Below are 27,436 nucleotides of genomic sequence, written 5' to 3'. Positions count from 1 at the left end.
GGGTTCTCTTTTATAGTCTGCAGGCATTAAATGAAAGAAGTCAGTGTTCCAGCAGAAGGAGACAACGTTTCAGAAAAGGCATTGTAGCAAACCAAAAAAGAAATTTTAAGCGCAGCAGAGTAACCAGCGCACATACCTGTTAGCTCAGGTGAGTTTAAAAGGCTGCTGTTGATAACAAGGGCATTTGCTAAATAGATGGTGTGTGTGCAACAATATACTGAAAGGTCAATTATATTGTGCAGCTTATCTCACCACCTGTAGTTATTTAGGTGAAAGCTCCAAAATGCTTGCCTAATATGTCTGTTTATCCAAAAGGAAGTAAAAAGGGAGAGCTAGAAAGATAGCATTGCATCACATTACATGGCAATGCAATGCACAGTTGCTGAAGTTGAACCAAAATGAGCTTGTAATCTGGCTTCTGCAACTTTGAACATGAAAAATCCAATGAGGAGAAGAAAAGCAAAGCCAAAGAGTCCATCCCAAAATCCGACAAACAAGCAAAATGAACAAAAAACATTGAATTCAATTCTTTCTGATTTTAGAAACTGCATTAAAGAAGGGGTGCACCGGTCCTGGAGATACTGCAATACCAGGTCAATGCGTGGAGTGGACAGAGCAAGCTCTTTTTCCATCTCCCTGTACTAAAAATCCATTTAATATATGGTCCCCAGATAGGGGACGTATCAGATATTAAACTGATAAGAACAGATACTACACTTGATCTTAGCCAAAAGGCCGAGAAGCGATAACCAGAATTGGTTTCAAACTACGGAGCCACCCAAGGATCCTGAAAAGTCCATTTGTGGAGATGAGCTCCTGGACTCCCGTTAAGAAGACATGTTGTCAACCTCTAGATCCCTTACATGCCTGCACTTTTCGGCTTGCTGCTGCTGCAATCCACGCGTTTTAGATCTGCATAACTCCACCTCTTTAAACACAGCACCTTCACCCCCTGCTGTTCCCACCCGCCTCAACACCGTTGGAAGGGAGGAGAACCAATTAAGGCGGGGGGTGGGGTGGAACGAGCAGCTGTCTACCCTTAGCAGGAGGGCTCCTGATTACATACCTCTCCTGCTGCTGCTGCTGCTGGCTGTCCAGCAGCAGACTGAAGGTGGCTGCTGCTGTGCACAGGTATATAAAGGCTCAGAGCCTATTATGACACGCGCAGCCAGCGTTCCATTGCCACATTCCATCTACTGCAGGCAGGATACCTGGCTGGCTGAATGTCGCTGAGAAGCTCACAGAGACCGCCATAAGCAACAGTTTAACAGAATGCCACAGACTAATCAACCAAACTTTTTGGGTTGGGTTCTCTTTTATAGTCTGCAGGCATTAAATGAAAGAAGTCAGTGTTCCAGCAGAAGGAGACAACGTTTCAGAAAAGGCATTGTAGCAAACCAAAAAAGAAATTTTAAGCGCAGCAGAGTAACCAGCGCACATACCTGTTAGCTCAGGTGAGTTTAAAAGGCTGCTGTTGATAACAAGGGCATTTGCTAAATAGATGGTGTGTGTGCAACAATATACTGAAAGGTCAATTATATTGTGCAGCTTATCTCACCACCTGTAGTTATTTAGGTGAAAGCTCCAAAATGCTTGCCTAATATGTCTGTTTATCCAAAAGGAAGTAAAAAGGGAGAGCTAGAAAGATAGCATTGCATCACATTACATGGCAATGCAATGCACAGTTGCTGAAGTTGAACCAAAATGAGCTTGTAATCTGGCTTCTGCAACTTTGAACATGAAAAATCCAATGAGGAGAAGAAAAGCAAAGCCAAAGAGTCCATCCCAAAATCCGACAAACAAGCAAAATGAACAAAAAACATTGAATTCAATTCTTTCTGATTTTAGAAACTGCATTAAAGAAGGGGTGCACCGGTCCTGGAGATACTGCAATACCAGGTCAATGCGTGGAGTGGACAGAGCAAGCTCTTTTTCCATCTCCCTGTTCTAAAAATCCATTTAATATATGGTCCCCAGATAGGGGACGTATCAGATATTAAACTGATAAGAACAGATACTACACTTGATCTTAGCCAAAAGGCCGAGAAGCGATAACCAGAATTGGTTTCAAACTACGGAGCCACCCAAGGATCTTGAAAAGTCCATTTGTGGAGATGAGCTCCTGGACTCCCGTTAAGAAGACATGTTGTCAACCTCTAGATCCCTTACATGCCTGCACTTTTCGGCTTGCTGCTGCTGCAATCCACGCGTTTTAGATCTGCATAACTCCACCTCTTTAAACACAGCACCTTCACCCCCTGCTGTTCCCACCCGCCTCAACACCGTTGGAAGGGAGGAGAACCAATTAAGGCGGGGGGTGGGGTGGAACGAGCAGCTGTCTACCCTTAGCAGGAGGGCTCCTGATTACATACCTCTCCTGCTGCTGCTGCTGCTGGCTGTCCAGCAGCAGACTGAAGGTGGCTGCTGCTGTGCACAGGTATATAAAGGCTCAGAGCCTATTATGACACGCGCAGCCAGCGTTCCATTGCCACATTCCATCTACTGCAGGCAGGATACCTGGCTGGCTGAATGTCGCTGAGAAGCTCACAGAGACCGCCATAAGCAACAGTTTAACAGAATGCCACAGACTAATCAACCAAACTTTTTGGGTTGGGTTCTCTTTTATAGTCTGCAGGCATTAAATGAAAGAAGTCAGTGTTCCAGCAGAAGGAGACAACGTTTCAGAAAAGGCATTGTAGCAAACCAAAAAAGAAATTTTAAGCGCAGCAGAGTAACCAGCGCACATACCTGTTAGCTCAGGTGAGTTTAAAAGGCTGCTGTTGATAACAAGGGCATTTGCTAAATAGATGGTGTGTGTGCAACAATATACTGAAAGGTCAATTATATTGTGCAGCTTATCTCACCACCTGTAGTTATTTAGGTGAAAGCTCCAAAATGCTTGCCTAATATGTCTGTTTATCCAAAAGGAAGTAAAAAGGGAGAGCTAGAAAGATAGCATTGCATCACATTACATGGCAATGCAATGCACAGTTGCTGAAGTTGAACCAAAATGAGCTTGTAATCTGGCTTCTGCAACTTTGAACATGAAAAATCCAATGAGGAGAAGAAAAGCAAAGCCAAAGAGTCCATCCCAAAATCCGACAAACAAGCAAAATGAACAAAAAACATTGAATTCAATTCTTTCTGATTTTAGAAACTGCATTAAAGAAGGGGTGCACCGGTCCTGGAGATACTGCAATACCAGGTCAATGCGTGGAGTGGACAGAGCAAGCTCTTTTTCCATCTCCCTGTTCTAAAAATCCATTTAATATATGGTCCCCAGATAGGGGACGTATCAGATATTAAACTGATAAGAACAGATTTTTTTTTTTTTTTTTTTTTTATACCATTCAGTAAAATTTTTCAAGCAACAATCAATAGTATAAAAACTCATACTACGTTGCCCAGTCTTACATCATAATGGTACTTTCTTTATTTCATATTTATAACTTTATACTGAAACAGTTGTAATACCTTTTGAATGGACAAAAAAACTATAAAACATACCATTATCATAAAAAAAGACAGATCACAACACTTAAACAAGGACTTACTGGTACTTTACCAGTGACCTCCATTTTTTGACTTTCCAAAAACCTTCTGAATCAGAGCCACCACCGCCACGGCTGTCCCATAAATAAACTATGTATAACCTTGACAAAACCATCCTAACACAAATATTAACTGAGATTATTTTCCTTTTAAATAAACACAAATTCCTAACGTCCCACAGACTTTCTATTACACATGCCATTATCAACCACAACAATCTCTCTTTCACCCGGCTACTTGCACCCATCCCAAACATTACCACTCTCCAATTTATAAAATTCACGCCCGCTAGTTCCTTGCATAAACCACCCACTCCCTTCCAAACACTCTGAGCATAATCACAATTCCAAACCAAATGCATAACAGTTTCACTCGCCCCACATCCATCCCTCGGACATACCTCTGTTCTAATCAGATCCCTCCTCTTCTGTACCTCTCTCACAGGCAAAATCTCATGCAAACTCATCCATACGATATCACGCTGCCTATTCGATATTCCTTTTATACTCAGGTTCCTCCATACACACAACGCTTCACTCGATCTCAAGCCCCTAATGTTACATTCAAACTCTCTAACACGCATCCTTCTCCTTACATTCCTTATCACTTTGAAATCACCCATAGGAACATCCAACAAATCATGCTTGACAACAAATTTTTCAACAAACTCATACCACACTGGACATTTAAACGAAACAGGCACTCTTGCATCCCTTCTCATCCATTTCAACCCAAACAACATACATCCAGCCATATATTTAATCATAAAAGCCGTCTTGTTATCCCTACCTAACAGAACAACCACTGTTTTAATATAATTTAAACCAAGACAAAATTCAAAATTTGGGAAATCCATTCCCCCATGTTCACGTAACTTACACAAATATTCCCTTTTAAGTTTTTCCATCTTACTTCCCAAATAAAACGTAAAAATTAGCTTCTCAATCCGCCTAAAACCCCTATAAGGGGCTGGAAAAACCACTGACACAAAAAGTAACATAGGAAGAATCACTGACTTAATAATAAGGACTTTGCCTGACAATGTCAAGTCCCGCAACCTCCAAAAATTTAACTTCTGTTCAATCCTCTTACCGCATTCATCCCAACTCTCATTCCCTTTCAGATCTTTGTTAAACCACACCCCCAAAACCTTAATAGCACCTTCTTCACATATCACACCATCCATCCTAACACTCGAATCCCCGAAACACTTAAAGCTACACTTCCCCCAATTCACCCTAAAACCAGATGCACCACAAAAGAAATCTAAAAGCAACCTTGCTCGATTCATAGCAGCCATATTATCACTCACCACAACAACATCGTCCATATACCCCATTACCTTTACAGTCTTTCCACCACTCCCTGGGATCAGAAGACCATTCATCACTTTCTCTTTCCGAATCATGCACAACAGGGGCTCAATCACACTTATAAACAGGACAGGGGACAACGGACACCCCTGCCTGACCCCTGATTTTATGCACACCTTCTCACTCAAACATCCATTCACTAACACTTCACTCACCACACCATCATACAAACACCTTATGGCATTCACAAAAACACTAGGAAAACCCATCCTAACTAACACCTCAAACATAAACGCATGCGACACTCTATCAAAAGCTTTCTCAAAATCCACACAAAAAAACATACATTTCCCGTTCCTAAACATACAATCTCCAATTACGTCCCGCAACAACAAGAGGTTATCAGTCATACACCTACCTGGCACCGCGCACACTTGATCATCACCAACCACACTTCCAATCACCCCACGCATACGGTTAGCCAGAATTTTGCTAAAGACTTTATAATCTGCATTGAGTAATGTAATCGGCCTCCAATTACGCAAATTCTTTTTCTCACCCTTCTTACATAGTAAAACAACTACTCCTTCTTTCATGGAATTACAAAGTACACCATTCATCCACATATATTGACATACCTCCACAAAATCAACACCAATCACATCCCATGCTTTTACATAAAACTCCACAGGCAACCCATCTTTCCCAGGTGTTTTATTCTTTTTCGCACCATCCACCGCCTTTTTGACCTCATCAAAAACAATATCCTCACTCAAACATTCACGTTCCCCTGCTTCAAGCTGACTCTCCAACATACCTAACACATGCTCTTTCAAACCCCCATCCACCCATTTAGACTCAAATAAACTACTATAGAAACTATGTACCTCATCCAACACTTCCCTTCCAACCACAGTCATACCATTATCATTTACAACCTCATCCAACTCATCTTTTTTACTGCACATTTTTTTAAAAAAGTACCTCGTACACTTCTCATCCATATCCAAATGCTCAACTCTCGTCCTAAAAATAATTTCCTTCCCACGCTTTTCCAAAACACACTTCATCTCATCTCTCGCTCCTCTGAGTTGATCACTAACATCAATTCCTTTCATACTCATTTTATGTAACCACTCAATCCTCATATTTAAATCTTTAAATCTGCCTCTTTCAATTGCTGCTTTTTTATAACCCCACCTCCTAAAAAAATTCTTAATTTCCACTTTCACCCAATCCCACCATACAGTCACATCCACAAAATTATTTTTCCTAGACCTCCACCATTCATACTTACTTTCGAAGTCTCTCATAACCCTAACATCCTCTAACAACCTAACATTTAGCTTCCATACCCCAACACCATGCACCATTTTTTTATCACCTTCAAACATACCCCACAAACATTCATGGTCTGTGAAAGAAAAAACATGCTGTTTAAAAAATTTACACACCAAACCTCTATTTGTATACAGCATGCGGTCAATCCTGGACACTATTCCTCCCCTATCAGCTCTATATGTGGCCGGTGGTGGCTTACTCAAAAATTCCGCTGCATCTAAAAAAGAAAAATCAGATGTAATTTGATTAAGGACCTTACCTGTGACATCAATTTCCCCTTCAGAAACACAATTGAAATCACCAACTAATAATATTGGAATCCTTCCAGGCAAAAATAAACGTATTTTCTCTAATAGTGCTAACCTATCCCCTTTGTTAATTGGACAATACACGTTAACAATTTTCACCCTCCACCCTCTCCCCTTAACCACTGCCATTATACAACGACCTGGCTCCACCACCATATAATTTTCAAAACTTAAATCCCTATTCCCCAACAAAATCCCCACACCATCATTTTTGTTTGTCATTGAACCTGACCAAATGCTATGCCCATATACCCAGTCCTTTTCAGGAGGTGACTCTTCAATTCCGCACTCTTGCAGACAGTAAATATTTGCTCCAAGATTTTTTAGTTCTTCCAGTATAGCCAATCTTCTAGGCTTAGATTTTATAAGCCTTACATTTATTGACAGTACACTACAGCCCATGTTGGAGCCCATTTTTTAACCATATTCGGTAAAAAAGAACATACCCCCCACCGAAGAGTCAACCTTTCTCGTCTTGAAACTCGATTCCTGATGTTAAGCAGAGAATGCTGGCCCCCTCCTCCAAAAAAGACCTCCTAGGAGAGGCACTGTAGCTCTCGGGATAGCTCCTATCACTTAAGGGGCTGATGCTCCCAATACTGGCAGGTGAAAAATCTGGCCGGAACTTCTTTGCAGAAGACACATCAGAGTCCTCATCAGGGGGCCTCACCACAGCCCCGGTGAAGTCACCCTGGCCACCACCACCTTCATGAATTGCCTCTGAGCTTTCCAAAGCCAACACCGGCGTTGTGGAGAGTGAACCGCTCACTTCTCCCTCACCACTCACATCAAGCAGAATTGACATATCTGCAGGCTCTATCTCAACAGCGCTTCCACCAGCAGGATCGGGTGCTTGCTCCATCTCTTCCATGAAGTCCCTTACTGCCTCGATCGCCTCACCAATAGTGGCGGCAGTAGTAGGACGTGGGGACACGGCCTCTGCATATGACCTGGAACGATGGGGACAGTCCTTGAAAGCGTGTCCCTCCTCGCCACATGCATTACAAACCATGGAGTTAGTACACTCCATTGCCAGATGACCCTCTTTATTGCATTTCCCACAAAACTTCTCCACCGTGCAGTCCTCTTGGTAGTGTCCAAAGGATTTACACTTCCTGCAAAACCGCGGAGCACCAGGAAAATACATATACCCTCTATCCCTCCCGATGGCAAAACTGAGGGGAGGGTAGTGGATACCCCCAGGTCCCTGGGGGTCCTCCTGGAACCGTACAAAAAACTTGTGTTTGCCAGTCCACAAGCCCACCTCATTCCTCACCTTGTGTGAGTAGGACACATAGCTGCAATGACGGTTCAGGAATCTAGTAATGTCCTCCACATCCACAAGGGGGTTGTGCATAAACACAACAACTGGCACTTCCCCCTTAGTATACAATACCGTAAATGTAAGCCCATCAAGAGCCGGATGATCCAAGGCTTGCTGATCCTTTAGAGTCTTGAAAAGATTCTGGCAAGCTGCCATACGATCAAGGACTAAAACGTACCGGCCATTCTTTGGGAACTCCTGTAGGCAAATGATGTCTCCACGACCAACATTCAAAATCTTGAAGATGACGACTTCCACCAAGAACCGCAGGTTAAAGAAATTCCTCCTCGACTCCTCAATATCAATGCGAAAAGCATTTTTGACCCGAATATCATCGGTCCCGGCATAGCGAATCTTGACGCCCATTATCACCTCTCGTTTCCTCTGGACCCCCCCAATAGCAGCAGGCAGCTTAAGCCACCTAAGTGGCGATGCTGCAAGGCCGAGGGGGAGACACTATAGGATCCTTCTGACCAGATACAAGATCTAAGCCAAAAGGCCGAGAAGCGATAACCAGAATTGGTTTCAAACTACGGAGCCACCCAAGGATCCTGAAAAGTCCATTTGTGGAGATGAGCTCCTGGACTCCCGTTAAGAAGACATGTTGTCAACCTCTAGATCCCTTACATGCCTGCACTTTTCGGCTTGCTGCTGCTGCGATCCACGCGTTTTAGATCTGCATAACTCCACCTCTTTAAACACAGCACCTTCACCCCCTGCTGTTCCCACCCGCCTCAACACCGTTGGAAGGGAGGAGAACCAATTAAGGCGGGGGGTGGGGTGGAACGAGCAGCTGTCTACCCTTAGCAGGAGGGCTCCTGATTACATACCTCTCCTGCTGCTGCTGCTGCTGGCTGTCCAGCAGCAGACTGAAGGTGGCTGCTGCTGTGCACAGGTATATAAAGGCTCAGAGCCTATTATGACACGCGCAGCCAGCGTTCCATTGCCACATTCCATCTACTGCAGGCAGGATACCTGGCTGGCTGAATGTCGCTGAGAAGCTCACAGAGACCGCCATAAGCAACAGTTTAACAGAATGCCACAGACTAATCAACCAAACTTTTTGGGTTGGGTTCTCTTTTATAGTCTGCAGGCATTAAATGAAAGAAGTCAGTGTTCCAGCAGAAGGAGACAACGTTTCAGAAAAGGCATTGTAGCAAAAAAAAAAAGAAATTTTAAGCGCAGCAGAGTAACCAGCGCACATACCTGTTAGCTCAGGTGAGTTTAAAAGGCTGCTGTTGATAACAAGGGCATTTGCTAAATAGATGGTGTGTGTGCAACAATATACTGAAAGGTCAATTATATTGTGCAGCTTATCTCACCACCTGTAGTTATTTAGGTGAAAGCTCCAAAATGCTTGCCTAATATGTCTGTTTATCCAAAAGGAAGTAAAAAGGGAGAGCTAGAAAGATAGCATTGCATCACATTACATGGCAATGCAATGCACAGTTGCTGAAGTTGAACCAAAATGAGCTTGTAATCTGGCTTCTGCAACTTTGAACATGAAAAATCCAATGAGGAGAAGAAAAGCAAAGCCAAAGAGTCCATCCAAAAATCCGACAAACAAGCAAAATGAACAAAAAACATTGAATTCAATTCTTTCTGATTTTAGAAACTGCATTAAAGAAGGGGTGCACCGGTCCTGGAGATACTGCAATACCAGGTCAATGCGTGGAGTGGACAGAGCAAGCTCTTTTTCCATCTCCCTGTTCTAAAAATCCATTTAATATATGGTCCCCAGATAGGGGACGTATCAGATATTAAACTGATAAGAACAGATACTACACTTGATCTTAGCCAAAAGGCCGAGAAGCGATAACCAGAATTGGTTTCAAACTACGGAGCCACCCAAGGATCCTGAAAAGTCCATTTGTGGAGATGAGCTCCTGGACTCCCGTTAAGAAGACATGTTGTCAACCTCTAGATCCCTTACATGCCTGCACTTTTCGGCTTGCTGCTGCTGCAATCCACGCGTTTTAGATCTGCATAACTCCACCTCTTTAAACACAGCACCTTCACCCCCTGCTGTTCCCACCCGCCTCAACACCGTTGGAAGGGAGGAGAACCAATTAAGGCGGGGGGTGGGGTGGAACGAGCAGCTGTCTACCCTTAGCAGGAGGGCTCCTGATTACATACCTCTCCTGCTGCTGCTGCTGCTGGCTGTCCAGCAGCAGACTGAAGGTGGCTGCTGCTGTGCACAGGTATATAAAGGCTCAGAGCCTATTATGACACGCGCAGCCAGCGTTCCATTGCCACATTCCAACTACTGCAGGCAGGATACCTGGCTGGCTGAATGTCGCTGAGAAGCTCACAGAGACCGCCATAAGCAACAGTTTAACAGAATGCCACAGACTAATCAACCAAACTTTTTGGGTTGGGTTCTCTTTTATAGTCTGCAGGCATTAAATGAAAGAAGTCAGTGTTCCAGCAGAAGGAGACAACGTTTCAGAAAAGGCATTGTAGCAAACCAAAAAAGAAATTTTAAGCGCAGCAGAGTAACCAGCGCACATACCTGTTAGCTCAGGTGAGTTTAAAAGGCTGCTGTTGATAACAAGGGCATTTGCTAAATAGATGGTGTGTGTGCAACAATATACTGAAAGGTCAATTATATTGTGCAGCTTATCTCACCACCTGTAGTTATTTAGGTGAAAGCTCCAAAATGCTTGCCTAATATGTCTGTTTATCCAAAAGGAAGTAAAAAGGGAGAGCTAGAAAGATAGCATTGCATCACATTACATGGCAATGCAATGCACAGTTGCTGAAGTTGAACCAAAATGAGCTTGTAATCTGGCTTCTGCAACTTTGAACATGAAAAATCCAATGAGGAGAAGAAAAGCAAAGCCAAAGAGTCCATCCCAAAATCCGACAAACAAGCAAAATGAACAAAAAACATTGAATTCAATTCTTTCTGATTTTAGAAACTGCATTAAAGAAGGGGTGCACCGGTCCTGGAGATACTGCAATACCAGGTCAATGCGTGGAGTGGACAGAGCAAGCTCTTTTTCCATCTCCCTGTTCTAAAAATCCATTTAATATATGGTCCCCAGATAGGGGACGTATCAGATATTAAACTGATAAGAACAGATTTTTTTTGATTGAATATATCTTTTATTAGCACAAAAAATAAGTTAACAGACAGTGTACAGTGCCGCAGCCCAGTACACACAGAATTCTACATCATATTTACATAGCATGAGGATACGACTGATAAGAACAGATACTACACTTGATCTTAGCCAAAAGGCCGAGAAGCGATAACCAGAATTGGTTTCAAACTACGGAGCCACCCAAGGATCCTGAAAAGTCCATTTGTGGAGATGAGCTCCTGGACTCCCGTTAAGAAGACATGTCAACCTCTAGATCCCTTACATGCCTGCACTTTTCGGCTTGCTGCTGCTGCAATCCACGCGTTTTAGATCTGCATAACTCCACCTCTTTAAACACAGCACCTTCACCCCCTGCTGTTCCCACCCGCCTCAACACCGTTGGAAGGGAGGAGAACCAATTAAGGCGGGGGGTGGGGTGGAACGAGCAGCTGTCTACCCTTAGCAGGAGGGCTCCTGATTACATACCTCTCCTGCTGCTGCTGCTGCTGGCTGTCCAGCAGCAGACTGAAGGTGGCTGCTGCTGTGCACAGGTATATAAAGGCTCAGAGCCTATTATGACACGCGCAGCCAGCGTTCCATTGCCACATTCCATCTACTGCAGGCAGGATACCTGGCTGGCTGAATGTCGCTGAGAAGCTCACAGAGACCGCCATAAGCAACAGTTTAACAGAATGCCACAGACTAATCAACCAAACTTTTTGGGTTGGGTTCTCTTTTATAGTCTGCAGGCATTAAATGAAAGAAGTCAGTGTTCCAGCAGAAGGAGACAACGTTTCAGAAAAGGCATTGTAGCAAACCAAAAAAGAAATTTTAAGCGCAGCAGAGTAACCAGCGCACATACCTGTTAGCTCAGGTGAGTTTAAAAGGCTGCTGTTGATAACAAGGGCATTTGCTAAATAGATGGTGTGTGTGCAACAATATACTGAAAGGTCAATTATATTGTGCAGCTTATCTCACCACCTGTAGTTATTTAGGTGAAAGCTCCAAAATGCTTGCCTAATATGTCTGTTTATCCAAAAGGAAGTAAAAAGGGAGAGCTAGAAAGATAGCATTGCATCACATTACATGGCAATGCAATGCACAGTTGCTGAAGTTGAACCAAAATGAGCTTGTAATCTGGCTTCTGCAACTTTGAACATGAAAAATCCAATGAGGAGAAGAAAAGCAAAGCCAAAGAGTCCATCCCAAAATCCGACAAACAAGCAAAATGAACAAAAAACATTGAATTCAATTCTTTCTGATTTTAGAAACTGCATTAAAGAAGGGGTGCACCGGTCCTGGAGATACTGCAATACCAGGTCAATGCGTGGAGTGGACAGAGCAAGCTCTTTTTCCATCTCCCTGTTCTAAAAATCCATTTAATATATGGTCCCCAGATAGGGGACGTATCAGATATTAAACTGATAAGAACAGATACTACACTTGATCTTAGCCAAAAGGCCGAGAAGCGATAACCAGAATTGGTTTCAAACTACGGAGCCACCCAAGGATCCTGAAAAGTCCATTTGTGGAGATGAGCTCCTGGACTCCCGTTAAGAAGACATGTTGTCAACCTCTAGATCCCTTACATGCCTGCACTTTTCGGCTTGCTGCTGCTGCAATCCACGCGTTTTAGATCTGCATAACTCCACCTCTTTAAACACAGCACCTTCACCCCCTGCTGTTCCCACCCGCCTCAACACCGTTGGAAGGGAGGAGAACCAATTAAGGCGGGGGGTGGGGTGGAACGAGCAGCTGTCTACCCTTAGCAGGAGGGCTCCTGATTACATACCTCTCCTGCTGCTGCTGCTGCTGGCTGTCCAGCAGCAGACTGAAGGTGGCTGCTGCTGTGCACAGGTATATAAAGGCTCAGAGCCTATTATGACACGCGCAGCCAGCGTTCCATTGCCACATTCCATCTACTGCAGGCAGGATACCTGGCTGGCTGAATGTCGCTGAGAAGCTCACAGAGACCGCCATAAGCAACAGTTTAACAGAATGCCACAGACTAATCAACCAAACTTTTTGGGTTGGGTTCTCTTTTATAGTCTGCAGGCATTAAATGAAAGAAGTCAGTGTTCCAGCAGAAGGAGACAACGTTTCAGAAAAGGCATTGTAGCAAACCAAAAAAGAAATTTTAAGCGCAGCAGAGTAACCAGCGCACATACCTGTTAGCTCAGGTGAGTTTAAAAGGCTGCTGTTGATAACAAGGGCATTTGCTAAATAGATGGTGTGTGTGCAACAATATACTGAAAGGTCAATTATATTGTGCAGCTTATCTCACCACCTGTAGTTATTTAGGTGAAAGCTCCAAAATGCTTGCCTAATATGTCTGTTTATCCAAAAGGAAGTAAAAAGGGAGAGCTAGAAAGATAGCATTGCATCACATTACATGGCAATGCAATGCACAGTTGCTGAAGTTGAACCAAAATGAGCTTGTAATCTGGCTTCTGCAACTTTGAACATGAAAAATCCAATGAGGAGAAGAAAAGCAAAGCCAAAGAGTCCATCCCAAAATCCGACAAACAAGCAAAATGAACAAAAAACATTGAATTCAATTCTTTCTGATTTTAGAAACTGCATTAAAGAAGGGGTGCACCGGTCCTGGAGATACTGCAATACCAGGTCAATGCGTGGAGTGGACAGAGCAAGCTCTTTTTCCATCTCCCTGTTCTAAAAATCCATTTAATATATGGTCCCCAGATAGGGGACGTATCAGATATTAAACTGATAAGAACAGATACTACACTTGATCTTAGCCAAAAGGCCGAGAAGCGATAACCAGAATTGGTTTCAAACTACGGAGCCACCCAAGGATCCTGAAAAGTCCATTTGTGGAGATGAGCTCCTGGACTCCCGTTAAGAAGACATGTTGTCAACCTCTAGATCCCTTACATGCCTGCACTTTTCAGCTTGCTGCTGCTGCAATCCACGCGTTTTAGATCTGCATAACTCCACCTCTTTAAACACAGCACCTTCACCCCCTGCTGTTCCCACCCGCCTCAACACCGTTGGAAGGGAGGAGAACCAATTAAGGCGGGGGGTGGGGTGGAACGAGCAGCTGTCTACCCTTAGCAGGAGGGCTCCTGATTACATACCTCTCCTGCTGCTGCTGCTGCTGGCTGTCCAGCAGCAGACTGAAGGTGGCTGCTGCTGTGCACAGGTATATAAAGGCTCAGAGCCTATTATGACACGCGCAGCCAGCGTTCCATTGCCACATTCCATCTACTGCAGGCAGGATACCTGGCTGGCTGAATGTCGCTGAGAAGCTCACAGAGACCGCCATAAGCAACAGTTTAACAGAATGCCACAGACTAATCAACCAAACATTTTGGGTTGGGTTCTCTTTTATAGTCTGCAGGCATTAAATGAAAGAAGTCAGTGTTCCAGCAGAAGGAGACAACGTTTCAGAAAAGGCATTGTAGCAAACCAAAAAAGAAATTTTAAGCGCAGCAGAGTAACCAGCGCACATACCTGTTAGCTCAGGTGAGTTTAAAAGGCTGCTGTTGATAACAAGGGCATTTGCTAAATAGATGGTGTGTGTGCAACAATATACTGAAAGGTCAATTATATTGTGCAGCTTATCTCACCACCTGTAGTTATTTAGGTGAAAGCTCCAAAATGCTTGCCTAATATGTCTGTTTATCCAAAAGGAAGTAAAAAGGGAGAGCTAGAAAGATAGCATTGCATCACATTACATGGCAATGCAATGCACAGTTGCTGAAGTTGAACCAAAATGAGCTTGTAATCTGGCTTCTGCAACTTTGAACATGAAAAATCCAATGAGGAGAAGAAAAGCAAAGCCAAAGAGTCCATCCCAAAATCCGACAAACAAGCAAAATGAACAAAAAACATTGAATTCAATTCTTTCTGATTTTAGAAACTGCATTAAAGAAGGGGTGCACCGGTCCTGGAGATACTGCAATACCAGGTCAATGCGTGGAGTGGACAGAGCAAGCTCTTTTTCCATCTCCCTGTTCTAAAAATCCATTTAATATATGGTCCCCAGATAGGGGACGTATCAGATATTAAACTGATAAGAACAGATACTACACTTGATCTTAGCCAAAAGGCCGAGAAGCGATAACCAGAATTGGTTTCAAACTACGGAGCCACCCAAGGATCCTGAAAAGTCCATTTGTGGAGATGAGCTCCTGGACTCCCGTTAAGAAGACATGTTGTCAACCTCTAGATCCCTTACATGCCTGCACTTTTCGGCTTGCTGCTGCTGCAATCCACGCGTTTTAGATCTGCATAACTCCACCTCTTTAAACACAGCACCTTCACCCCCTGCTGTTCCCACCCGCCTCAACACCGTTGGAAGGGAGGAGAACCAATTAAGGCGGGGGGTGGGGTGGAACGAGCAGCTGTCTACCCTTAGCAGGAGGGCTCCTGATTACATACCTCTCCTGCTGCTGCTGCTGCTGGCTGTCCAGCAGCAGACTGAAGGTGGCTGCTGCTGTGCACAGGTATATAAAGGCTCAGAGCCTATTATGACATGCGCAGCCAGCGTTCCATTGCCACATTCCATCTACTGCAGGCAGGATACCTGGCTGGCTGAATGTCGCTGAGAAGCTCACAGAGACCGCCATAAGCAACAGTTTAACAGAATGCCACAGACTAATCAACCAAACTTTTTGGGTTGGGTTCTCTTTTATAGTCTGCAGGCATTAAATGAAAGAAGTCAGTGTTCCAGCAGAAGGAGACAACGTTTCAGAAAAGGCATTGTAGCAAACCAAAAAAGAAATTTTAAGCGCAGCAGAGTAACCAGCGCACATACCTGTTAGCTCAGGTGAGTTTAAAAGGCTGCTGTTGATAACAAGGGCATTTGCTAAATAGATGGTGTGTGTGCAACAATATACTGAAAGGTCAATTATATTGTGCAGCTTATCTCACCACCTGTAGTTATTTAGGTGAAAGCTCCAAAATGCTTGCCTAATATGTCTGTTTATCCAAAAGGAAGTAAAAAGGGAGAGCTAGAAAGATAGCATTGCATCACATTACATGGCAATGCAATGCACAGTTGCTGAAGTTGAACCAAAATGAGCTTGTAATCTGGCTTCTGCAACTTTGAACATGAAAAATCCAATGAGGAGAAGAAAAGCAAAGCCAAAGAGTCCATCCCAAAATCCGACAAACAAGCAAAATGAACCAAAAACATTGAATTCAATTCTTTCTGATTTTAGAAACTGCATTAAAGAAGGGGTGCACCGGTCCTGGAGATACTGCAATACCAGGTCAATGCGTGGAGTGGACAGAGCAAGCTCTTTTTCCATCTCCCTGTTCTAAAAATCCATTTAATATATGGTCCCCAGATAGGGGACGTATCAGATATTAAACTGATAAGAACAGATACTACACTTGATCTTAGCCAAAAGGCCGAGAAGCGATAACCAGAATTGGTTTCAAACTACGGAGCCACCCAAGGATCCTGAAAAGTCCATTTGTGGAGATGAGCTCCTGGACTCCCGTTAAGAAGACATGTTGTCAACCTCTAGATCCCTTACATGCCTGCACTTTTCGGCTTGCTGCTGCTGCAATCCACGCGTTTTAGATCTGCATAACTCCACCTCTTTAAACACAGCACCTTCACCCCCTGCTGTTCCCACCCGCCTCAACACCGTTGGAAGGGAGGAGAACCAATTAAGGCGGGGGGTGGGGTGGAACGAGCAGCTGTCTACCCTTAGCAGGAGGGCTCCTGATTACATACCTCTCCTGCTGCTGCTGCTGCTGGCTGTCCAGCAGCAGACTGAAGGTGGCTGCTGCTGTGCACAGGTATATAAAGGCTCAGAGCCTATTATAACACGCGCAGCCAGCGTTCCATTGCCACATTCCATCTACTGCAGGCAGGATACCTGGCTGGCTGAATGTCGCTGAGAAGCTCACAGAGACCGCCATAAGCAACAGTTTAACAGAATGCCACAGACTAATCAACCAAACTTTTTGGGTTGGGTTCTCTTTTATAGTCTGCAGGCATTAAATGAAAGAAGTCAGTGTTCCAGCAGAAGGAGACAACGTTTCAGAAAAGGCATTGTAGCAAACCAAAAAAGAAATTTTAAGCGCAGCAGAGTAACCAGCGCACATACCTGTTAGCTCAGGTGAGTTTAAAAGGCTGCTGTTGATAACAAGGGCATTTGCTAAATAGATGGTGTGTGTGCAACAATATACTGAAAGGTCAATTATATTGTGCAGCTTATCTCACCACCTGTAGTTATTTAGGTGAAAGCTCCAAAATGCTTGCCTAATATGTCTGTTTATCCAAAAGGAAGTAAAAAGGGAGAGCTAGAAAGATAGCATTGCATCACATTACATGGCAATGCAATGCACAGTTGCTGAAGTTGAACCAAAATGAGCTTGTAATCTGGCTTCTGCAACTTTGAACATGAAAAATCCAATGAGGAGAAGAAAAGCAAAGCCAAAGAGTCCATCCCAAAATCCGACAAACAAGCAAAATGAACAAAAAACATTGAATTCAATTCTTTCTGATTTTAGAAACTGCATTAAAGAAGGGGTGCAACGGTCCTGGAGATACTGCAATACCAGGTCAATGCGTGGAGTGGACAGAGCAAGCTCTTTTTCCATCTCCCAGTTCTAAAAATCCATTTAATATATGGTCCCCAGATAGGGGACGTATCAGATATTAAACTGATAAGAACAGATACTACACTTGATCTTAGCCAAAAGGCCGAGAAGCGATAACCAGAATTGGTTTCAAACTACGGAGCCACCCAAGGATCCTGAAAAGTCCATTTGTGGAGATGAGCTCCTGGACTCCCGTTAAGAAGACATGTTGTCAACCTCTAGATCCCTTACATGCCTGCACTTTTCGGCTTGCTGCTGCTGCAATCCACGCGTTTTAGATCTGCATAACTCCACCTCTTTAAACACAGCACCTTCACCCCCTGCTGTTCCCACCCGCCTCAACACCGTTGGAAGGGAGGAGAACCAATTAAGGCGGGGGGTGGGGTGGAACGAGCAGCTGTCTACCCTTAGCAGGAGGGCTCCTGATTACATACCTCTCCTGCTGCTGCTGCTGGCTGTCCAGCAGCAGACTGAAGGTGGCTGCTGCTGTGCACAGGTATATAAAGGCTCAGAGCCTATTATGACACGCGCAGCCAGCGTTCCATTGCCACATTCCATCTACTGCAGGCAGGATACCTGGCTGGCTGAATGTCGCTGAGAAGCTCACAGAGACCGCCATAAGCAACAGTTTAACAGAATGCCACAGACTAATCAACCAAACTTTTTGGGTTGTGTTCTCTTTTATAGTCTGCGGGCATTAAATGAAAGAAGTCAGTGTTCCAGCAGAAGGAGACAACGTTTCAGAAAAGGCATTGTAGCAAACCAAAAAAGAAATTTTAAGCGCAGCAGAGTAACCAGCGCACATACCTGTTAGCTCAGGTGAGTTTAAAAGGCTGCTGTTGATAACAAGGGCATTTGCTAAATAGATGGTGTGTGTGCAACAATATACTGAAAGGTCAATTATATTGTGCAGCTTATCTCACCACCTGTAGTTATTTAGGTGAAAGCTCCAAAATGCTTGCCTAATATGTCTGTTTATCCAAGAGGAAGTAAAAAGGGAGAGCTAGAAAGATAGCATTGCATCACATTACATGGCAATGCAATGCACAGTTGCTGAAGTTGAACCAAAATGAGCTTGTAATCTGGCTTCTGCAACTTTGAACATGAAAAATCCAATGAGGAGAAGAAAAGCAAAGCCAAAGAGTCCATCCCAAAATCCGACAAACAAGCAAAATGAACAAAAAACATTGAATTCAATTCTTTCTGATTTTAGAAACTGCATTAAAGAAGGGGTGCACCGGTCCTGGAGATACTGCAATACCAGGACAATGCGTGGAGTGGACAGAGCAAGCTCTTTTTCCATCTCCCTGTTCTAAAAATCCATTTAATATATGGTCCCCAGATAGGGGACGTATCAGATATTAAACTGATAAGAACAGATTTTTTTGAAAGCCCGAATTCGTGTACAAAACCCGAGTACGCTTAAAAAAGTGACAAGTGCCACAAAAAAAGTGCACTAGGATGCTGGTCTTCTTGAAACCCTCTCCAAAAGGAGAAGGGTCCCCCAAACCATTCCCCGTCCCTCCGAGCCAAAAGGCCACAGCGAGGAACAGGGACAAAAAGCCACCTCCAGCCGAAGCCAGAGGCGACCCAATCTTACCCCCAGCACCTGCCCGAGTTCTCACCCGAGCAAGGCACTGGGAGCCAAAGACTGTGCTCCCCTCCCGGAAGAGGGGAGCCAACAACGCTCTCCTCCCGAAAGAGGAGAGCCAGGGGGGTTCAGGGGGGAGCGGAACCTGATGGCCACACACTCCCCCCCTAGACCTGCCAAGAGAGGAACCCGTAAGGGAACCGCATCCCGACAAAATCCTAGTAGGACGTGACACACGTGAATAAGTGGACACACAGTGACAAAGAAATTAAATAAATAGTGAAGGTTTCACAGTATAATACTGCCCGGACCTTCGACCGGGAATTGAAAAATTCCCCATCCTAAGGCCAGAAGGCCCGGAATAAGGGTGTGTGCGAAGAAAGAAAATTTGAAGTGCTTGTGCAAATGTGCCATAAACTCAAGTGGGGTTCCCAATCCCAGTGAGTTAAGGCACCCCAGGGTCACCACTCCTGGGGCACTTCACACTTCGGGCTTTCGATCTTCCCCGGCCCAATGGCGTCGATCCTGGGGGGCCATGCTTTCCACCAGATGACTATATTAGCCACCTGGCGTACTAACAAGCGCCTAAACCCCAGTGTGCATAATGTATCAATCTACTAGGGCGGCCAACATCCAAAACCGCCTTTTCGAAAGATACTACACTTGATCTTAGCCAAAAGGCCGAGAAGCGATAACCAGAATTGGTTTCAAACTACGGAGCCACCCAAGGATCCTGAAAAGTCCATTTGTGGAGATGAGCTCCTGGACTCCCGTTAAGAAGACATGTTGTCAACCTCTAGATCCCTTACATGCCTGCACTTTTCGGCTTGCTGCTGCTGCAATCCACGCGTTTTAGATCTGCATAACTCCACCTCTTTAAACACAGCACCTTCACCCCCTGCTGTTCCCACCCGCCTCAACACCGTTGGAAGGGAGGAGAACCAATTAAGGCGGGGGGTGGGGTGGAACGAGCAGCTGTCTACCCTTAGCAGGAGGGCTCCTGATTACATACCTCTCCTGCTGCTGCTGCTGCTGGCTGTCCAGCAGCAGACTGAAGGTGGCTGCTGCTGTGCACAGGTATATAAAGGCTCAGAGCCTATTATGACACGCGCAGCCAGCGTTCCATTGCCACATTCCATCTACTGCAGGCAGGATACCTGGCTGGCTGAATGTCGCTGAGAAGCTCACAGAGACCGCCATAAGCAACAGTTTAACAGAATGCCACAGACTAATCAACCAAACTTTTTGGGTTGGGTTCTCTTTTATAGTCTGCAGGCATTAAATGAAAGAAGTCAGTGTTCCAGCAGAAGGAGACAACGTTTCAGAAAAGGCATTGTAGCAAACCAAAAAAGAAATTTTAAGCGCAGCAGAGTAACCAGCGCACATACCTGTTAGCTCAGGTGAGTTTAAAAGGCTGCTGTTGATAACAAGGGCATTTGCTAAATAGATGGTGTGTGTGCAACAATATACTGAAAGGTCAATTATATTGTGCAGCTTATCTCACCACCTGTAGTTATTTAGGTGAAAGCTCCAAAATGCTTGCCTAATATGTCTGTTTATCCAAAAGGAAGTAAAAAGGGAGAGCTAGAAAGATAGCATTGCATCACATTACATGGCAATGCAATGCACAGTTGCTGAAGTTGAACCAAAATGAGCTTGTAATCTGGCTTCTGCAACTTTGAACATGAAAAATCCAATGAGGAGAAGAAAAGCAAAGCCAAAGAGTCCATCCCAAAATCCGACAAACAAGCAAAATGAACAAAAAACATTGAATTCAATTCTTTCTGATTTTAGAAACTGCATTAAAGAAGGGGTGCACCGGTCCTGGAGATACTGCAATACCAGGTCAATGCGTGGAGTGGACAGAGCAAGCTCTTATTCCATCTCCCTGTTCTAAAAATCCATTTAATATATGGTCCCCAGATAGGGGACGTATCAGATATTAAACTGATAAGAACAGATACTACACTTGATCTTAGCCAAAAGGCCGAGAAGCGATAACCAGAATTGGTTTCAAACTACGGAGCCACCCAAGGATCCTGAAAAGTCCATTTGTGGAGATGAGCTCCTGGACTCCCGTTAAGAAGACATGTTGTCAACTTCTAGATCCCTTACATGCCTGCACTTTTCGGCTTGCTGCTGCTGCAATCCACGCGTTTTAGATCTGCATAACTCCACCTCTTTAAACACAGCACCTTCACCCCCTGCTGTTCCCACCCGCCTCAACACCGTTGGAAGGGAGGAGAACCAATTAAGGCGGGGGGTGGGGTGGAACGAGCAGCTGTCTACCCTTAGCAGGAGGGCTCCTGATTACATACCTCTCCTGCTGCTGCTGCTGCTGGCTGTCCAGCAGCAGACTGAAGGTGGCTGCTGCTGTGCACAGGTATATAAAGGCTCAGAGCCTATTATGACACGCGCAGCCAGCGTTCCATTGCCACATTCCATCTACTGCAGGCAGGATACCTGGCTGGCTGAATGTCGCTGAGAAGCTCACAGAGACCGCCATAAGCAACAGTTTAACAGAATGCCACAGACTAATCAACCAAACTTTTTGGGTTGGGTTCTCTTTTATAGTCTGCAGGCATTAAATGAAAGAAGTCAGTGTTCCAGCAGAAGGAGACAACGTTTCAGAAAAGGCATTGTAGCAAACCAAAAAAGAAATTTTAAGCGCAGCAGAGTAACCAGCGCACATACCTGTTAGCTCAGGTGAGTTTAAAAGGCTGCTGTTGATAACAAGGGCATTTGCTAAATAGATGGTGTGTGTGCAACAATATACTGAAAGGTCAATTATATTGTGCAGCTTATCTCACCACCTGTAGTTATTTAGGTGAAAGCTCCAAAATGCTTGCCTAATATGTCTGTTTATCCAAAAGGAAGTAAAAAGGGAGAGCTAGAAAGATAGCATTGCATCATATTACATGGCAATGCAATGCACAGTTGCTGAAGTTGAACCAAAATGAGCTTGTAATCTGGCTTCTGCAACTTTGAACATGAAAAATCCAATGAGGAGAAGAAAAGCAAAGCCAAAGAGTCCATCCCAAAATCCGACAAACAAGCAAAATGAACAAAAAACATTGAATTCAATTCTTTCTGATTTTAGAAACTGCATTAAAGAAGGGGTGCACCGGTCCTGGAGATACTGTAATACCAGGTCAATGCGTGGAGTGGACAGAGCAAGCTCTTTTTCCATCTCCCTGTTCTAAAAATCCATTTAATATATGGTCCCCAGATAGGGGACGTATCAGATATTAAACTGATAAGAACAGATACTACACTTGATCTTAGCCAAAAGGCCGAGAAGCGATAACCAGAATTGGTTTCAAACTACGGAGCCACCCAAGGATCCTGAAAAGTCCATTTGTGGAGATGAGCTCCTGGACTCCCGTTAAGAAGACATGTTGTCAACCTCTAGATCCCTTACATGCCTGCACTTTTCGGCTTGCTGCTGCTGCAATCCACGCGTTTTAGATCTGCATAACTCCACCTCTTTAAACACAGCACCTTCACCCCCTGCTGTTCCCACCCGCCTCAACACCGTTGGAAGGGAGGAGAACCAATTAAGGCGGGGGGTGGGGTGGAACGAGCAGCTGTCTACCCTTAGCAGGAGGGCTCCTGATTACATACCTCTCCTGCTGCTGCTGCTGCTGCTGCTGGCTGTCCAGCAGCAGACTGAAGGTGGCTGCTGCTGTGCACAGGTATATAAAGGCTCAGAGCCTATTATGACACGCGCAGCCAGCGTTCCATTGCCACATTCCATCTACTGCAGGCAGGATACCTGGCTGGCTGAATGTCGCTGAGAAGCTCACAGAGACCGCCATAAGCAACAGTTTAACAGAATGCCACAGACTAATCAACCAAACTTTTTGGGTTGGGTTCTCTTTTATAGTCTGCAGGCATTAAATGAAAGAAGTCAGTGTTCCAGCAGAAGGAGACAACGTTTCAGAAAAGGCATTGTAGCAAACCAAAAAAGAAATTTTAAGCGCAGCAGAGTAACCAGCGCACATACCTGTTAGCTCAGGTGAGTTTAAAAGGCTGCTGTTGATAACAAGGGCATTTGCTAAATAGATGGTGTGTGTGCAACAATATACTGAAAGGTCAATTATATTGTGCAGCTTATCTCACCACCTGTAGTTATTTAGGTGAAAGCTCCAAAATGCTTGCCTAATATGTCTGTTTATCCAAAAGGAAGTAAAAAGGGAGAGCTAGAAAGATAGCATTGCATCACATTACATGGCAATGCAATGCACAGTTGCTGAAGTTGAACCAAAATGAGCTTGTAATCTGGCTTCTGCAACTTTGAACATGAAAAATCTAATGAGGAGAAGAAAAGCAAAGCCAAAGAGTCCATCCCAAAATCCGACAAACAAGCAAAATGAACAAAAAACATTGAATTCAATTCTTTCTGATTTTAGAAACTGCATTAAAGAAGGGGTGCACCGGTCCTGGAGATACTGCAATACCAGGTCAATGCGTGGAGTGGACAGAGCAAGCTCTTTTTCCATCTCCCTGTTCTAAAAATCCATTTAATATATGGTCTCCAGATAGGGGACGTATCAGATATTAAACTGATAAGAACAGATTTTTTATCGAAAGCCCGAATTCGTGTACAAAACCCGAGTGCGCTTAAAAAAGTGACAAGTGCCACAAAAAAAGTGCACTAGGATGCTGGTCTTCTTGAAACCCTCTCCAAAAGGAGAAGGGTCCCCCAAACCATTCCCCGTCCCTCCGAGCCAGAAGGCCACAGCGAGGAACAGGGACAAATAGCCACCTCCAGCCGGAGCCAGAGGCGACCCAATCTTACCCCCAGCACCTGCCCGAGTTCTCACCCGAGCAAGGCACTGGGAGCCAAAGACTGTGCTCCCCTCCCGGAAGAGGGGAGCCAACAACGCTCTCCTCCCAAAAGAGGAGAGCCAGGGGGGTTCAGGGGGGAGCGGAACCTGATGGCCACACACTCCCCCCCTAGACCTGCCAAGAGAGGAACCCGTAAGGGAACCGCATCCCGACAAAATCCTAGTAGGACGTGACACACGTGAATAAGTGGACACACAGTGACAAAGAAATTAAATAAATAGTGAAGGTTTCACAGTATAATACTGCCCGGACCTTCGACCGGGAATTGAAAAATTCCCCATCCTAAGGCCAGAAGGCCCGGAATAAGGGTGTGTGCGAAGAAAGAAAATTTAAAGTGCTTGTGCAAATGTGCCATAAACTCAAGTGGGGTTCCCAATCCCAGTGAGTTAAGGCACCCCAGGGTCACCACTCCTGGGGCACTTCACACTTCGGGCTTTCGATCTTCCCCGGCCCAATGGCGTCGATCCTGGGGGGCCATGCTTTCCACCAGATGACTATATTAGCCACCTGGCGTACTAACAAGCGCCTAAACCCCAGTGTGCATAATGTATCAATCTACTAGGGCGGCCAACATCCAAAACCGCCTTTTCGAAAGATACTACACTTGATCTTAGCCAAAAGGCCGAGAAGCGATAACCAGAATTGGTTTCAAACTACGGAGCCACCCAAGGATCCTGAAAAGTCCATTTGTGGAGATGAGCTCCTGGACTCCCGTTAAGAAGACATGTTGTCAACCTCTAGATCCCTTACATGCCTGCACTTTTCGGCTTGCTGCTGCTGCAATCCACGCGTTTTAGATCTGCATAACTCCACCTCTTTAAACACAGCACCTTCACCCCCTGCTGTTCCCACCCGCCTCAACACCGTTGGAAGGGAGGAGAACCAATTAAGGCGGGGGGTGGGGTGGAACGAGCAGCTGTCTACCCTTAGCAGGAGGGCTCCTGATTACATACCTCTCCTGCTGCTGCTGCTGCTGGCTGTCCAGCAGCAGACTGAAGGTGGCTGCTGCTGTGCACAGGTATATAAAGGCTCAGAGCCTATTATGACACGCGCAGCCAGCGTTCCATTGCCACATTCCATCTACTGCAAGCAGGATACCTGGCTGGCTGAATGTCGCTGAGAAGCTCACAGAGACCGCCATAAGCAACAGTTTAACAGAATGCCACAGACTAATCAACCAAACTTTTTGGGTTGGGTTCTCTTTTATAGTCTGCAGGCATTAAATGAAAGAAGTCAGTGTTCCAGCAGAAGGAGACAACGTTTCAGAAAAGGCATTGTAGCAAACCAAAAAAGAAATTTTAAGCGCAGCAGAGTAACCAGCGCACATACCTGTTAGCTCAGGTGAGTTTAAAAGGCTGCTGTTGATAACAAGGGCATTTGCTAAATAGATGGTGTGTGTGCAACAATATACTGAAAGGTAAATTATATTGTGCAGCTTATCTCACCACCTGTAGTTATTTAGGTGAAAGCTCCAAAATGCTTGCCTAATATGTCTGTTTATCCAAAAGGAAGTAAAAAGGGAGAGCTAGAAAGATAGCATTGCATCACATTACATGGCAATGCAATGCACAGTTGCTGAAGTTGAACCAAAATGAGCTTGTAATCTGGCTTCTGCAACTTTGAACATGAAAAATCCAATGAGGAGAAGAAAAGCAAAGCCAAAGAGTCCATCCCAAAATCCGACAAACAAGCAAAATGAACAAAAAACATTGAATTCAATTCTTTCTGATTTTAGAAACTGCATTAAAGAAGGGGTGCACCGGTCCTGGAGATACTGCAATACCAGGTCAATGCGTGGAGTGGACAGAGCAAGCTCTTTTTCCATCTCCCTGTTCTAAAAATCCATTTAATATATGGTCCCCAGATAGGGGACGTATCAGATATTAAACTGATAAGAACAGATTTTTTTTTTTTTTTTTGAAAGCCCGAATTCGTGTACAAAACCCGAGTGCGCTTAAAAAAGTGACAAGTGCCACAAAAAAAGTGCACTAGGATGCTGGTCTTCTTGAAACCCTCTCCAAAAGGAGAAGGGTCCCCCAAACCATTCCCCGTCCCTCCGAGCCAAAAGGCCACAGCGAGGAACAGGGACAAAAAGCCACCTCCAGCCGAAGCCAGAGGCGACCCAATCTTACCCCCAGCACCTGCCCGAGTTCTCACCCGAGCAAGGCACTGGGAGCCAAAGACTGTGCTCCCCTCCCGGAAGAGGGGAGCCAACAACGCTCTCCTCCCAAAAGAGGAGAGCCAGGGGGGTTCAGGGGGGAGCGGAACCTGATGGCCACACACTCCCCCCCTAGACCTGCCAAGAGAGGAACCCGTAAGGGAACCGCATCCCGACAAAATCCTAGTAGGACGTGACACACGTGAATAAGTGGACACACAGTGACAAAGAAATTAAATAAATAGTGAAGGTTTCACAGTATAATACTGCCCGGACCTTCGACCGGGAATTGAAAAATTCCCCATCCTAAGGCCAGAAGGCCCGAAATAAGGGTGTGTGCGAAGAAAGAAAATTTGAAGTGCTTGTGCAAATGTGCCATAAACTCAAGTGGGGTTCCCAATCCCAGTGAGTTAAGGCACCCCAGGGTCACCACTCCTGGGGCACTTCACACTTCGGGCTTTCGATCTTCCCCGGCCCAATGGCGTCGATCCTGGGGGGCCATGCTTTCCACCAGATGACTATATTAGCCACCTGGCGTACTAACAAGCGCCTAAACCCCAGTGTGCATAATGTATCAATCTACTAGGGCGGCCAACATCCAAAACCGCCTTTTCGAAAGACACTACACTTGATCTTAGCCAAAAGGCCGAGAAGCGATAACCAGAATTGGTTTCAAACTACGGAGCCACCCAAGGATCCTGAAAAGTCCATTTGTGGAGATGAGCTCCTGGACTCCCGTTAAGAAGACATGTTGTCAACCTCTAGATCCCTTACATGCCTGCACTTTTCGGCTTGCTGCTGCTGCAATCCACGCGTTTTAGATCTGCATAACTCCACCTCTTTAAACACAGCACCTTCACCCCCTGCTGTTCCCACCCGCCTCAACACCGTTGGAAGGGAGGAGAACCAATTAAGGCGGGGGGTGGGGTGGAACGAGCAGCTGTCTACCCTTAGCAGGAGGGCTCCTGATTACATACCTCTCCTGCTGCTGCTGCTGCTGGCTGTCCAGCAGCAGACTGAAGGTGGCTGCTGCTGTGCACAGGTATATAAAGGCTCAGAGCCTATTATGACACGCGCAGCCAGCGTTCCATTGCCACATTCCATCTACTGCAGGCAGGATACCTGGCTGGCTGAATGTCGCTGAGAAGCTCACAGAGACCGCCATAAGCAACAGTTTAACAGAATGCCACAGACTAATCAACCAAACTTTTTGGGTTGGGTTCTCTTTTATAGTCTGCAGGCATTAAATGAAAGAAGTCAGTGTTCCAGCAGAAGGAGACAACGTTTCAGAAAAGGCATTGTAGCAAACCAAAAAAGAAATTTTAAGCGC

General features: G+C 45.0%; 11 non-coding genes and 6 pseudogenes across 11 annotated transcripts; all 17 read right to left on the bottom strand.

Moving 5' to 3' along the window:
• Positions 1-556: 556 nt before the first annotated feature.
• LOC141203758 (U2 spliceosomal RNA) lies at positions 557-747 on the bottom strand. Its single transcript, XR_012274785.1, has one exon. It is a non-coding gene; the product is annotated as a U2 spliceosomal RNA (small nuclear RNA).
• Positions 748-1,862: 1,115 nt separating this feature from the next.
• LOC141203728 (U2 spliceosomal RNA) lies at positions 1,863-2,053 on the bottom strand. The gene has a single exon (XR_012274756.1). It is a non-coding gene; the product is annotated as a U2 spliceosomal RNA (small nuclear RNA).
• A 1,115-nt stretch (positions 2,054-3,168) lies between these two features.
• Positions 3,169-3,364, bottom strand: LOC141203246 (U2 spliceosomal RNA). Its single transcript, XR_012274368.1, has one exon. It is a non-coding gene; the product is annotated as a U2 spliceosomal RNA (small nuclear RNA).
• Positions 3,365-9,464: 6,100 nt separating this feature from the next.
• LOC141203727 (U2 spliceosomal RNA) lies at positions 9,465-9,655 on the bottom strand. The gene has a single exon (XR_012274755.1). It is a non-coding gene; the product is annotated as a U2 spliceosomal RNA (small nuclear RNA).
• A 1,115-nt stretch (positions 9,656-10,770) lies between these two features.
• Positions 10,771-10,943, bottom strand: LOC141203192 (U2 spliceosomal RNA; annotated as a pseudogene).
• A 1,263-nt stretch (positions 10,944-12,206) lies between these two features.
• On the bottom strand, positions 12,207-12,397 carry LOC141203726 (U2 spliceosomal RNA). Its single transcript, XR_012274754.1, has one exon. It is a non-coding gene; the product is annotated as a U2 spliceosomal RNA (small nuclear RNA).
• Positions 12,398-13,512: 1,115 nt separating this feature from the next.
• On the bottom strand, positions 13,513-13,703 carry LOC141203724 (U2 spliceosomal RNA). The gene has a single exon (XR_012274752.1). It is a non-coding gene; the product is annotated as a U2 spliceosomal RNA (small nuclear RNA).
• Positions 13,704-14,818: 1,115 nt separating this feature from the next.
• LOC141203723 (U2 spliceosomal RNA) lies at positions 14,819-15,009 on the bottom strand. Its single transcript, XR_012274751.1, has one exon. It is a non-coding gene; the product is annotated as a U2 spliceosomal RNA (small nuclear RNA).
• Positions 15,010-16,124: 1,115 nt separating this feature from the next.
• LOC141203722 (U2 spliceosomal RNA) lies at positions 16,125-16,315 on the bottom strand. Its single transcript, XR_012274750.1, has one exon. It is a non-coding gene; the product is annotated as a U2 spliceosomal RNA (small nuclear RNA).
• A 1,115-nt stretch (positions 16,316-17,430) lies between these two features.
• Positions 17,431-17,621, bottom strand: LOC141203816 (U2 spliceosomal RNA). The gene has a single exon (XR_012274841.1). It is a non-coding gene; the product is annotated as a U2 spliceosomal RNA (small nuclear RNA).
• A 1,112-nt stretch (positions 17,622-18,733) lies between these two features.
• LOC141203239 (U2 spliceosomal RNA) lies at positions 18,734-18,936 on the bottom strand (annotated as a pseudogene).
• A 762-nt stretch (positions 18,937-19,698) lies between these two features.
• LOC141203362 (U2 spliceosomal RNA) lies at positions 19,699-19,790 on the bottom strand (annotated as a pseudogene).
• A 1,115-nt stretch (positions 19,791-20,905) lies between these two features.
• On the bottom strand, positions 20,906-21,096 carry LOC141203812 (U2 spliceosomal RNA). The gene has a single exon (XR_012274837.1). It is a non-coding gene; the product is annotated as a U2 spliceosomal RNA (small nuclear RNA).
• Positions 21,097-22,211: 1,115 nt separating this feature from the next.
• Positions 22,212-22,402, bottom strand: LOC141203767 (U2 spliceosomal RNA). The gene has a single exon (XR_012274793.1). It is a non-coding gene; the product is annotated as a U2 spliceosomal RNA (small nuclear RNA).
• Positions 22,403-23,523: 1,121 nt separating this feature from the next.
• LOC141203255 (U2 spliceosomal RNA) lies at positions 23,524-23,701 on the bottom strand (annotated as a pseudogene).
• Positions 23,702-24,490: 789 nt separating this feature from the next.
• On the bottom strand, positions 24,491-24,582 carry LOC141203360 (U2 spliceosomal RNA; annotated as a pseudogene).
• A 1,115-nt stretch (positions 24,583-25,697) lies between these two features.
• On the bottom strand, positions 25,698-25,878 carry LOC141203274 (U2 spliceosomal RNA; annotated as a pseudogene).
• Between the last annotated feature and the right edge of the window lie 1,558 nt (positions 25,879-27,436).

The sequence above is a fragment of the Phyllobates terribilis genome, unplaced genomic scaffold (assembly GCF_046119375.1).
Source record: "Phyllobates terribilis strain yellow unplaced genomic scaffold, ASM4611937v1 Scaffold_124__1_contigs__length_5142088, whole genome shotgun sequence".
Taxonomy (NCBI): domain Eukaryota; kingdom Metazoa; phylum Chordata; class Amphibia; order Anura; family Dendrobatidae; genus Phyllobates; species Phyllobates terribilis.
This window is presented reverse-complemented; position numbering and strand designations above follow the sequence as displayed.